Raw genomic sequence first — 14,720 nt, forward strand, 5'->3', positions numbered from 1 at the left:
CCAACCGCAACCATTTTCGAACTCATCCAAGATGTCATTGAGACAAATTATCTGACCAAGTTGCATGATGATCGGACAGTAAATGTGGCCTCTAGAGTGTTAACAAGGTTTTACTAAAGCATGATATATAGCCATATAAGGAAAAATGCCCCGCCCCCTGGTGGCCATGTTTTTTAGCAATTGAAACCATTTTCGAACTCATCCAAGATATCATTGGGACAAATCTTCTGACCAAGCTACATAAAGATCGGAAAATAAATGTGGCCTCTAGAGTATTAACAATGTTTTTCTATAGCCATATAAGGAAAAATGCACCCCCCCCCCTGGCGGCCATGTTTTTCAACCAACAAGCATCATTTTTGAACTCGTCCAAGATATACTTGGGATAAATCTTCTGAACAAATTTCATGAAGATCGGACAATAAATGTGGCCTCTATAGTGTTAACAAGATTTTACTATAGTCATATATTAAGGAAAAATGCCCCGCCCCTTGGCAGCCATGTTTTTCAAGCAAACGTAACCATTTTCAAACTCATACAATATATCATTAAGACCAGTCTTCTGACCAAATTTCATGAAGATAGGACAATAAATGTGGCCTCTAGAGTGTTAACAAGGTTTTACTATAGCCATATTAGGAAAAATGCTCCGCCCCCTGACGTTCATGTTTTTCAACCAACTGGCATCATTCTCAAACTCGTCCAACATATTATTGGGATGAATCTTCTTACCAAGTGTCATGAAGATTGGGCAATAAATGTGGCCTCTAGAGTTTTTACAAGGTTTTACTATAGACGAATAAGGAAAAATGCTGCGCCCTTGGCAGTCATGTTTTTCAAGCAAATGTAACCATTTTCGAACTCATCCAAGATATCATTAAGACCAATCGTCTGACCAAATTTCATGAAGATTGGACAATAAATGCGACCTCTAGAGTGTTAACAAGGCTAATGTTGACGCCGCACAACGCACGACGCACAATGCACGACGCACGACGGACAAAAGGCGATCACAAAAGCTCACCGTGAGCACGCTGTGCTCAGGTGAGCTAAAAAATGTAAGTAAAATTACGTCGGACAGTAACAACAAGTCTATACCATTTTAATCGTCAATTTATTTAAGTGCTAATATCTAATTTTACTAAACCTTTTTATGTATCAATTATCTAGTCTTTTCCTTTTAAAATGTATTGGTATGTAACTTTTTGAAGTCTTAAAGGGACCTTTTTACGTTTTGTTTAATTGACAAAATTTAAAAAAAAAGTTTCCTATTCGCAAATTGTCGTTGTAGACATGGTATTTATGAGGCAACAGTAATACTGAACATATTCCATGCTCTAAAATATGTATTATATGCATCTTGTGACGATTTAAAAACCTGAAAATTAGAATGCGTTTCGACGCGAAACAATTGAATAATTTGGAGAGTTCTGCTGTTTTCGTTATATTTTTGACACTACGAGGATTAATTATATGCAAACTATACGAAATATCGTATCAGTGTATTTTATGCGTTGGGTGAAAGGAACGGCAATCAGATAGACTTTGACCTATCTACATTAAATTCGGATCAGCTTGGCTTTATTCCCTGTAAACAATGACGGAAACACACGAAGAGTAACGATCTTTAATTATGCGCATTCAGATGCCACGCCGCTTTACAAAGAGAACAACGAAATTTTTTGATTTATTAGATTCTACACGTTATTTTATGAATTTTGCATGATTGCATAGCGAAATTTATTTAACAGTGTTACACTTTACGGAATACATCGATAATTTAACTCTAAATTACCAGGTTTGGACATATTTCCAGTTTTCGATAGTGCACTGGTCGATGTCCTTTGTTTAGAAATGGAGGGAAGAAATCAAAGAATTTCTGTAGCGATTTTGGGTCATAGTTTTATCCGTAGACTACACGAGAGCTTTCGGCATCATTTCCTGCCTGCCAACTATGACCTGATGGAATGCGAGGTGATCCATATGGGGCTGGGTGGACTGTGCGTTTGCGAAAATAAACTGAGACATATAAGCACTGACAAGTTTAAGCAACGATTTGACAATTTTTTTAAAATACATAAGCCACAAGTTGTTGTACTTCAGCTCGGTGGAAACGACATAGACTGTGGGATAGGCATAAACTCTAGGATAGTGCCATTAACCGTGGCAAGTACATTAAAGGAGATTGGCGTCCTGCTTTTGAAGGACTATAATGTAAAGCAGGTTATTCTCTGTGAGTTGTTCACACGTGCAAAACCTCGGAACGTCAGTGTAGAGGAATATGAGGCAAAACGACGTCACATAAATTCAATTTTAAAGACGTTATTGGAATCTCATCCATCTATTACATTCTGGAGTCAAAGACGTATCTTCGGTGCCCAGACACAGATCTTTGCAGCAGACGGGGTCCACTTTACCCAATTTGGTCAACATCGCTTCTACCGGTCATTGCGGCATGCGGTTATGAGAGCTGTGAAGAATTATACAAAGACGTTTCTAAGGGAGTATATTTTAAGATGTCTGTAGATCACTGATTATGATTATGTAGAAAATGGCCAGAAAATGGCATAACAAAAGTTTAAAACATATGTCAATATATGCACCAATATACATATCTTAAGCCATGAGGAGATAAAGCAATTATGTTATTCAGTAAAACATGGAGGTGTCTTTAGAAAATGGCCGCCTTCAAAAAGTTATTACAAATATACTAGTTATAACAAAACAATTTAGTACCTGCAGGCAAGTGCCTATTTTTGAGGAGATAGGGATGGGAGTTGGGTAAATCAAAATTGTTCGTTGTTCTCTTTGTAAAGCGGCGTGGCATCTGAATGCGCATAATTAAAGATCGTTTCTCTTCGTGTGTTTCCGTCACTGTTTACAGGGAATAAAGCCAATCTGATCCGAATTTAATGTAGATAGGTAAAAGTCTATCTGTTTGCCGTTCCTTTCACCCAACGCATAAAAAACACCTATAAGTTATTTCGTATAGTTTGCATTTATGCACTGGGTGGAAGTAACAAACAAAACATATGCTGTGGTTAAATGGTCATTGACTGACCGTTTTCATTACATAACAAGAGTACAAAACATATATCAATATATACACCAATATATATAACTTAAGACATAAGGAGATAAAACAATTATGTTATTCGGTAAAATGTGGATGTTTCTTTAGAAAATGGCCAAAAAAGATAGCTTGCTATCTTCCCCCATCTCCAGGTGTCAGTGGTTTGAGCCCTGTTGAGGGTTACTTTTTCTGTCTTTTTTAAATTTTAGTTTTGTTTTTATCTGAGCTTTTTAGATCCAATGTTTTTACATTTATCAATATAAAGCATTTAATGACAAACTTAAAAACATGCCGAAATCTTTGAAAAGGTCCTTTTAAGGGGTGTTGCGGCAGTTTATTTAACGGAGAATATATTTATAGCAACACCGATGGTGCTATTATCACAACTCAATAATTTTGTTATCAGTATCATCAGAAATGACCGAATTGGTTTATAAATCAATTGTCAGTGGTTCGATCCCAGGTGGGGTTAACTTTTTTTTACTTCTTTTTTATTTCTTTTATTTCATTCTTGTTTTATACTGGAGCTTTTTAGTCATGTCGTTTAAATTTATCAATTTAAAGCATTTAATCACAAACTTCAAAACAAGCCGAAATCTGTGAACAAGTACATGTAAGTTATTAATGATTAAGGTCGAGTTTGATACTGTATGGTATTATGTTTGTGAATAAATATTGTTTTTTATTTATGTCTTTTGGTAAGCTGTTGTGATCCCAGTTAAGATTCAAAACAATTTCTAATGTTTATGCATATTTCTTACAATCTATGTACCTGTACTTGGGTTTTGCCTAATTGATGTATTTTATAAAATTTGACGTAGACGGTAGGGATAGTTAAAACAAAAAGATCTCTGTTAAAAGTGCGGTGACACCCTTTTTTAAATTTTGTTTCATGATAACCATACATAGACGAACATATTTGAGAAGTTTCGCAAAAAGTTATTATAGAACTTTTTTAAATTCCATTTTTGTGGTAAAAATAGTAAAAAAATTACGTTTTTTTGGTGACATAAAAATTATGAAAATTAAATTTCTTAAAATTTAACTGTGTTCTCCATTTTTTTGGTTGTTTGTGGTTTACTTAAATGGTATACTAACATTTTACAAGCTAAATATGTGTTGAATGAAAACAGAACACAGTGGTTTGGACAAGACAGCCGAGTGCTTCTATTGTTGATGTGATTTACATTTTGTTGCAAACACTTTTAAAATGCAGACTTATTTGAATATAATTACTAATATTACACAGGTCTGATGAATTACTTCCTAATTGCCTGTTGTTGATATCAAGCCCGCGGAGTGCCTCAGGGGAGTGTGTTTGGACCGATCCTCTTCCTGGTATTCATAAACGATCTCACCCTTTCAAAACAAATATGACATGTAATACAATTTCTGTTTGGCTTCATGATTTCCGCAGCTTAATTTATTATATACATTTTAAGTATTCGATGTATTATGGTTCGCAAATCTGTCAGCATTAAATTGCTCTTCACTTTGAATATTTTCCAGAGGGAATCCCTTTGTAATAAAAAAAACTATATACTCGTCTGGGTTATTTTTGTTTTAGCAATTCACCTCGGTTTACTCTATATTCCACTTGCAGATCGCGGCAAAATGTAATATGTCGCCGTTATACGATTGCATTCAAATTTTGTTGCAATATATTTTGTTTCACGGGAAATGAGGCGACATTTGAGAGTTTTCAATAATCTTTTTACAAAGCAGCGAATTGTTCAAGGGTTTTAAGCCTGCTTTCGCGTTATGTTATTTAAAAAATGCCGATGAAAATTTTCGACAATTTTTAGATTTATTAATAAATTTATTATTAATCAATTAAAAAAAAAACATTCCCAATAAGCATAAAACGCGGGTTTAAACTTTTGAGAAGAAGTTACTGCAGCAAAAACCATATAAACTAATAATTAGTTGCCATGGACCATGGGTGTCTCTATGTGGCATGTTGCACTTTGTCTTGATTGCTGTAATGGCATGTGACTGTGTCGGAGGAAGTCATTAGGATTTTATACATACATAAACTGCGTTAAATGTCTAATGTATAGCACTGGAAACCAAAATAAGGGCTAACTCTTCTGAAATTACACTAATACATAGATGTCAAATTATAAGCGTTTTGTATTTTCAATGTATCAAATAAATGATTTTTCTTTTATAAATATTCAATTATTAAAAAACAATACAGCGACAGATGTATAGCTCCCTATAATAAAATTATCTAAACTTTGTTAGCAGCAAAACTATAGCAACATTATAATAAAACATCAATATGTACATCAATACGAACTTAAAGATATTCTTATTTCTTGGAAAAACATTAAAGTGTTTTCAAATAACAAAAAATATGAGTGCAAAGTTCTCTACCGTCGCTTTGCTGATGAAGATCCTATCGGCCGCCCCAATAAAAGAGTGCGCTATCGAACAGGCGTGCGAGAAACGCATGGATCTTCACCACACAAACAGCAGTGAAAGTGTCGTGTGAGTAAAGGAGTGTTTTGCTAGGTACGGAACCATTTATTACATGTTAATTGAAATAATGTGTTTGTTTGCTGATACACATAAGCGTATATAATATACATGTATTTGAAAGTTGTTAAGTTGCATGCATGCAACAGTTTAGAAGAGGCTGTTATATGAGGATTCTGATTTTCGGAGTATTTTTTGCATCAAAAAGTTTAATAATATTTGCTTATCACACTTTTGCGGTAATTTAAAATATATGCATACATATTTATGTACCTTTGTAACCTACTTTGAAGTGGAACAAAAAGCGAATTCAAACATTCCATGGATAGTAACGCAAACGCAACTATCAAAGTTTCCTTAAGGCGTAAACACGTGTTTTTTTTCCTCCACTATCCAACCGACTCAAAGCTTCCATTAGAAAATACATTTGATTATTAATTCTTATTTTCAATAAACGTTTTATGTATACAGACTGTTGCAAAGATATTTTCACTAGTTCAATCACTTTTTAATCCTTATTCGGTTGGCAACTAACTTGTCTGTGTATATAGAAAGGTAAATTAAAAAAATTCCGCCGACTCTTATAACCTATTGTTAGATGTTGTTGAAAAAGAAAAAGAAACAATGGCATAAAGTTGTGTTTACTTCGCTCCCACAGTCATTATTATCAAAGAAACAGATTTTAAAGAAAATTTTAACATATGGCGCAAGAAAATTAATGTGGATATAACATGATGAAAGATGTATGACTACGGTAGACGTACTAAATATTTTGTTGTAGCTGTAGTGTGTGCGCAGCATACAGAAACATACTCAAACGCTAAATGCGCGCAGAAATTTAAAAAGCAGTCTATAGTTTTGGAGATTCTAAGAGAAGGGTATGTCAAAAGAATGATTTTATTATGCTTGATTAAGTTAATGTTTGCACGGATAATATTGATTACAGTCCGTACAAGATAAGTATCAAAGGGCGTCGGGAATTTCAGTGTAAAAGGCACTCAATGAAGTTACATGGAACGATTTTTTTCTATTGTAAATATTAATATATTGTCCGATTATTTTAGACAAAATAGAAAAAGATACTGGTATAACCATTATCTATAATTTTGTGTTATAACCCCCAAATAACCATTATTTATGATGTTGTGTTATAACCCCCAAATAACCATTATCTATGATTTTGTATTGTAACCCCCAAATATTTCATGATAGTTCATTTTATTTTCATTGGTTTCCTTTTTTTACGGGCATCCGTGTGCTGTTTTCATTAATGGAACAAAACTGTGTAGGTTTTAAAAAATCTGCTTCATCTTGTAAGCGTAATTTCATATTTTTCTCAACTTCAAGGGGAGATGATTCTGATCTTTTTCTTACGTTGCTCATATACGATAGGGGTTGAGTACTCATTGATATGAAAACACTGTAAAAGTTTGAAAAAAAATTGAATGAAAGCTGTTAATTGCATAAAGAAGCTGCATTTCACAATACTTTGAAATTCAGTAAAAGAACATAATAGATTTATTGCTCCGATATTCATCATTTTCAATAGGGTTCGATACTGATATAATACTGATATAAAAACACTTAAGAAGTTTGGTAAGATTCAGACGAAAGTTGTGAAATCTTTTAAACAAGTGGAAATTGTTTATTTTGTCAAATTTAATAGAAAAAATTCTGGTCTTATTGTCCCGATTTTTCTCATTTTAAATGAGGTAAAAATGCTCATTGATATGAAGACACTGTAAGTTTGGAAAGAATCTGATGAAAAATGTTGACATTATCACCTAACCAAGCAGTTTTTCACTTTTATTTTTAAATTCAAAGAGACATATTTCTGGACTTATGGTCCGATATTGCTCATATAGAGTTTCGGTTGGGTCCTCATTGATAAAAAACCTGTGTAAGTTTGGGAACAATCGGATGAAAATTTTCGACTTCGAACAACGCTTTCAAAATTTCTCAAATTCTTACGAAGATAACTTTGGACGTAATGGTCGGATAATGCTAAAGGGCCCATACCACCTGGATAGTAATACGTGTCACGCTTCGCGCTCTATATGTGGTTCTTAAAAAAACACCGAGGAGTGCTTGACTCTAGGGAAACGGGTTGCTGGGACACAGCTCCTCCTTGATAAGCGGCTGCTTCCTTTATCGCAGCTCTTTGTTTCAATCAATAATACGTGTCGCGCTTCGCGCTCTATATGTGGTAGGGATAGTACTTAGGGCCTATGATAGACAACCATAAAAATACATGGACAATAGATGTGTTGTTTGCATTTATTTGTTAATATAAAAACACGTGTATTTTTTTATAAGATATTTAAGTGATGTACATGTAAGAAATTTTAAATAACGTTGTCACCACGCGGCATCCATTATTTTTAATAAAAATGTCCAATTGTAGTAAAATGGTTTTTAAAATGTCTACATAAAATAAAGCTTTATTATATTTATTATTTATTGACTGAAAAAAATTGTCAGCCGCCGAACTGTTCCTTTTGTGCTGGAACCCGGGATTGAACCGGGGGCCTTTAGATGATTGTTGCGTAAACAACTTCAGTCTAACGCTCTCCCAACTGAGATATTCCGGCTGACATCATTTATGTATTGCTATTTGGTGAAGTTGTGTATAGCGATCGTTATTATATGTCTATTAATAAACTAATACATTGTACGTTTTCGTACCACTACGCCTTCCAATAAACTTGCTTGCGCGACAGGTCGTCAAATATCGTACTACATTGATTCTCCACTAAATAAGCAAATTAGAAAAACCACAAAATAAGTATATTTTGATTATGTTTTGTTTTTATACAAAAACCAGAAAGTTTCGCGTATTTACCCAGTCCCTGTGATCTTTCTCCTGTTGTAATAAATGTAATAGGCACAAATGCAGTACTTATTTACACTGAATTACACAAAAAATCACCACTATGCAAGATATTCTTAAAACAAAAATATATACATTGATCTGTAAATAACTTCTCCTTCCATAAGCGAAAAAAATGCATTACATACTAGTCGCCGCTCTCCAGAGCGACACCAATAACACCTCTAGTAGGGCCTCAATTAAATGTTATCAGATACTAAATATACACTTTACTCATGGGACTAAATTATAAGATTTATGTAAAGCGACCGGTCGACTATTCGATTTGAACTATTACACATTTTGTTCGCATTACGGTTGTTCGACAGAAATGAAGATTATTATTTTGCTCAAATTAACACTATTGTTAATTTCACTGAATGGACCATGCCACATTATTGTGTTTTTTTTACAAAGTAACAATTTTATTGAAGTAAATTCGTTCTTTTTGGAATTAAAATTAAAAAATTGGAATAAACAGTTAAGTGATCAATTTCGATGAGGTGTTATTGTCAAAGTTTAATGCAATTGTTAACAGCTCGAATTGTACTGATATATTATAAGTCGACAGTATGCTTAGTGACAAATATTTTGCAGGATAGAGCAAACCTATGGTTTTCATAAAAAAAGTTTTTAATGACAGTGTAAGCGCTTTCTTACTGAATGGTTTGATACGGAATGCAAAACCGCTAGAGATATTTATTTAAACGCCTTAAATAGTTTGAATAGTTCAAACACTCGAAACTCAGTACTTATAATTTATATAAAAGCACATTATTAACAGATAATAAGGAAGAAAAAATATAACTTTAAGCAGCAAATGCGTAAACTCAACCAAATGAAATCCACTAAACCCCAAGAATTTTCAGAAGCACGTTAAATCATTTTGAAGTAAAATCAATGGAAATTTACCGTTAAAGGATTTTCGTGATTACTTTATACATTAAGGAGGCCATTGATTCGATTGTAAAAAATGAAGAGGCATATAATTTCAATATTAACAATGATTTTAATAAACCAAATACTATTTACCCTGAACTTGATATTCCGATTACCAAAGCAGCAAACATAACTGCTTCCAATCGCTTAAAAGCAACAAAGCTTATGGATGTGATAACTTGTTAAACGAGTACTCTATTGAAACTATTGGTATTTTAAGTCCCCAGCAGTTACATGAGGATATTCATAAGCGAAAGAAATCGAAAGAATACACTTGAAATTTTGAAAAAGAAAACTTAATGTTAAACTTAATACTTGTACTGCCAGAGTTAATTGTGAATTGGGAGCTACCCAATATATGGAACTTTGTACAGCCGTATGTTAAATTATTTGTTTCAGTTTTTATACAGAGATTTTTAATGATAACGAAAAATCACTTAATAACTGACTGTTCTAAAGGTAACAGTATCTAAGTAAATGACATTAAGCTAATGTTGGAAAATCATGCTTTTGCGGATGTGTTTAATAATGTTCACAATTTTAAAGCATGTGAACATATTTTTAAACAAAGAGTTATTGACACCTTCAAACAAGAACGTCTTTGTACCCTAGATAAGAGCTTTGTTTCAGAAATCTTTAGGTTATTTAAACACACGCTGGTGTATGAATTATATGTTCTCCCAAAAAGTACTAGATTCTATTTGTGTAAACTGCGCATGTCGGAACATCAATTAGGTTTCAAGTCAGGTAGATTTGCAATACATAAAACATAGAGATTGGAACAACACAGTTTAATTTGTAACACAAAATATGTAGAAGATGAATGTCGCTTTTTTATGTTTGTGCCAAAGAAACCGAACAATAAGAAAAATGTGTATCAAACGCAAATACTATTTAAGGCCATCAGGATATAACTATTTATCATTGCTTAAGTAAGGTAACAGAGCAAAACATATCACACTTTCACCTTTTTATAAACGAATAAAAGAATCACTCACGGAGCTGTCAGAAAATTAAAATGCTCGTGATAATTGACAAAATTAAAAAAATGTTTCAGATTTGCTCATTTTCGTTGTAGTTATATTTTTCAGTAAACAGTAATACTGAACATTTACCATGCTTTAAAATATCTATTATATGCACCTTTTGACGATTTAAAAACCTGAAAATCATTAAGCGTTGCAACCAGAAACGATTGAATAATTTGGAGAGTTATATCGTTGTATTTTTTGACACTACGATGATTGCTTATATTAAGTATAGAATACATCACTCGTTGCATGAGTATGGATGGTCGAGTGGTCTAAGCGTTAGACATTTACTCAAGGGGTCAGTGGTTCGAGCCCACTTGAGTGTGTGTGTGTGTGAGTGTGTGTGTGTGTGTGTGTTTTATTCTTGTTTTTACTGGAGCTTTTTAGATCCAATGTTTACATTTATCAATATAAAGCATTTAATGACAAACTTCAATAAAAGCCAAAATCTTTGAAAAGGTCCCTTTAAAATGGAACATTTATCCACTTCTATTACATATATTTTGCACATTCAACTATATATTCAATATTTGCTCATCTGCACGACAAAAATGGTATTGTCATATATGTAAACTCGATACCCTTTTCCAAACTATTGACTTTTTTGTGTTGTTTAGTTTTCACAAAATACAGAAATGAGATTGCCTTATCATGTTGACATATTCTTTGTAAATGTATGTTTTAAGACGATTTACTATGTAAATGTTTAACGTTTTGAATAAAATGTTGGGCAGTCTGTCTTTTTGTCTGTCTGTCTGTTTTTTCATACAGTTTATTTTCTTCGTTAATAGGTGTGTTGGGGTATAGGGCATCCCACGCAACACCGTACCGAGTTGACAATGAATATATGCATATTAAAACGCATTTTCTACATATTACCATCAATAGCTTTTATATTACAATATAAACAACATTTCATCAAGACATATTTAACAATACATGACAAATTATTTATCTTTCACAACTACTGAAAAGGTCATGACATTATAAACAACATTTGTTAAAGAACTACTTGATAATTACTGACTTATTGTGTCTCTGTTCGCACCTTCTTTAAAAGTTGTAACAATAGTTCCCAATCTTTATTTTGCCACAAATCACTGAAACGTTAATTTCATTACGTACATGACGATTTAAGGAAATGTACACTATTGCTGCTTTAAGAGTTTAGTTCGTATTGATTATATTTAACACAATAATCTCGTATCTCTTTGTTGATTTTATGCGAAACCCCCTTTTCTCTGTTCTGTCTACTGGAAGACTTAAACTACACGTGCGAATGTTTTAGAAACATCGGTTGGTCCATGAAACATATAAAACACTTTGTAACAAATTTCAAGTCTTTGGCTATTTCAATTTTGTCGCAAGTATTGATCACGTAAAACAATCGGCAAACATGTTCCTTTTTTAATGTTTAAACCCAACATACTCGATACAAGATTGTCCCAGACATGACATAAAGTCAATTTGCTGTTCACGTTCTTTTTCGCGAACAAGTAACATTTCAGCAAAAGTCTTTGAGCAGTTATCAAATGATGAAAATCTAGTTCTATTGTTGAAGGCTACGAAAACTTGCGTAACAGAAGTTCAAAGATTGAACACAATAGACATACTGTCATAATTGCACTCAGTTCATATCTAAGATAAATAATTATATGTTTATCTTAATTTCAACTGTACCGTGTTTGTATTACCGGGTATATGATTTTGATATATATTATTGTATTATTCCAAATGCAATAAACTTATGCACATAAAATAGGCAATAAAAGGCCAGATTTACCTAAAATGCTGTACTACAATATGTTAATAGACATATTGATAGATTGTTGTTTCCTAAAAGTCTGAAAAAGATTAAACAAATATCTCAGAGTGAGATGTGTGTCTCATTTGAGCGTCATGCGAAATGGGTCTTATACGGCCAGAGTAATGTAGACCAGTCGGCGACAAATTGTGTACGCAGAGGTTCAGTGATCAACCAATGCTAATTATATCCGTCAAATTACGTAACAATTAGCAGCATTTGTATGTGTGTATAATATCATCACACTTGCTGGTCTAGAGTTACGCTGACCCCTGTTGGAATGGCGCGGATCATGAAAACACATTAATTAAATAGCTTCATAAGGAAATAAGTAGCATCATAAGGAAAAGGAGTAGTGATATAATCAACTCATACTATTGTACACTAAACAACGATTTATCATATCTTCTAATTCAACTTAAAACATGTACCTACGTTTGTATATTTAAGAAATGCATTATATATACAATTGTCAAACCAGTGATTCATTTCATTATTGACATGAATGTTTTTTTAAGTACTTTTTTAGTTTTAGATAAATTTTAGTTTCAAAAGTTTCGTTTGAAAAATCATACAAATATGCGAACCAAGTAAAAACAAATCAGTAAATTATGTATGACTGAATTTGGGCTTCATATACAAATTACTATGTTAGTGCCCTAAACTATTTTCGTGTATGTCTGTGTGTTCTACAAATGTATTGCCGATTATGTAATTATTAATAATCAAATCATTTACATAAAAGTCAGATGCTTGCAAGGGCTATGGTGGTTACAATGCTTGTTAGAGGCGAAGGTTATCTGTCTAACTCTTATCCATGTATTGTTTGTTTCTAGATGCATTGAAATCTGCAATAAGTAAGCCATGATGTCAATGGAAGATCTTGCCAAAGATTTAAACAAGCTGTTTAGGCAATTATATTTAAACGCGGTAATATATTATTTGATTTTTGTAATGGAACACGCCGAGTTCAACGAGAGTTGGTCGTGCGTTTTTGTGCTGAATAATTACAACATATTTTGCGACTTATAATACATTGCTTTTTCAGACAAAATCATCAATAATGAAAATGCATATACTACTGTTTATTATGTGTATGCAGTTTGAAATAGAATAATTTTTCATGTTATGAAGCGTTTGAGAACTTATTAATTACTGAATTATTTTCGATATATATGCAGTGTATAAAAATAAAGTTGAAACACTAAAATAATTATGCTATATTGATTATGTTTTACAGGATAATGACTCATCAAAGGCCAGAGACTATGATCCCTGGCTGTGCTCCAATGACGAAACATACAACAGCAATGTGTCAAACCTCTCGGTCGGCTGCCCAATGTTCCATGACAACCATCTCCAATTACTGGACAACACACCGCAGTATTCGCCGTCGGCAGCACACCGATTCTTCACTTATGTCACACCGGTGATCGCCGTCTTTGGAGTGTTTGGGAACTCGATATCCGTCATTGTGTTCTTGTCAAAAAACATGCGCAAGCTTTCCGCAAGCATTTATCTTGTCGCTCGTGCAATCGCAGACATAACGACACTGGTGTTTTATGTACTGCCTGAATGGATAAAGCACGGAGAACCGTTGTTGTCTGGAAACAGTTGGCACCCGTTTCTACAGAAGGATGGCGTATGTCAGTCTGTTTTGTATATTCAGTACATCGCTCGATTCTTGTCATCTTGGTTCTTCGTGTTCTTCACCATAGAACGATTTATCGGTGTCTGTTTTCCGCTACGTAGAAAAGACCTTTGTGACCTCCGGTCTGCATCCAGGTTCATACTCGGCGCCGTGGTGTTTGCATCAACAAGTTGCGTGTTCAAGCCCGTTCTTAGTGGCTCTTTCTCCACAATCAGCGGCGATGAGGTGTGCACGAGCAAAAGAAACTACCATACCCTGGCCTTCATTTTTGACGCCATATATGGAGTGATCATAACATTTATTCCGTTTATCCTGATCATTGTTCTAAATGTGTTCATCATACGCAAGCTGGTATTACAAAACAAACGCGTAATGACCAAGGAATCAATCATCCGCCTCGAATTCACGTTCATTTTGTTTGCAATGTCCATTTGTTTTGTTGCGCTGAATCTTCCATACTTTTCTGTATGGTGCGAACGTTACTGGAAAATAGGCAAGATGTTCAACATGCACATGATGTCGCCGATCACACTACAACACTATAACGACCATATAGTATATCTCGACAACACCCTTCACGTCACGAGGACCATTTTCTACATTAACTATTGCATAAATTTTACTCTCTACTCAGTGACTGGGGCATATTTCCGAAAAGAACTGAAACACATGATCTGCAAACGTGACAGAAAAATCAGATTGAGATATGCGCACAGGTATTAAATTAATAATGGACCTCATTTCTTGACATTCGCGTAAACCAGTCACTTTGTCTTTGTCGCATACATTGAACATAATTATTGTAATTATATTTTCTTCTTGCGAAGAACGATTCACGTATGTATTTTTGTGAATATAAACTAACCAAACAA

This window comes from Dreissena polymorpha, chromosome 1 (assembly GCF_020536995.1).
Source record: "Dreissena polymorpha isolate Duluth1 chromosome 1, UMN_Dpol_1.0, whole genome shotgun sequence".
Taxonomy (NCBI): domain Eukaryota; kingdom Metazoa; phylum Mollusca; class Bivalvia; order Myida; family Dreissenidae; genus Dreissena; species Dreissena polymorpha.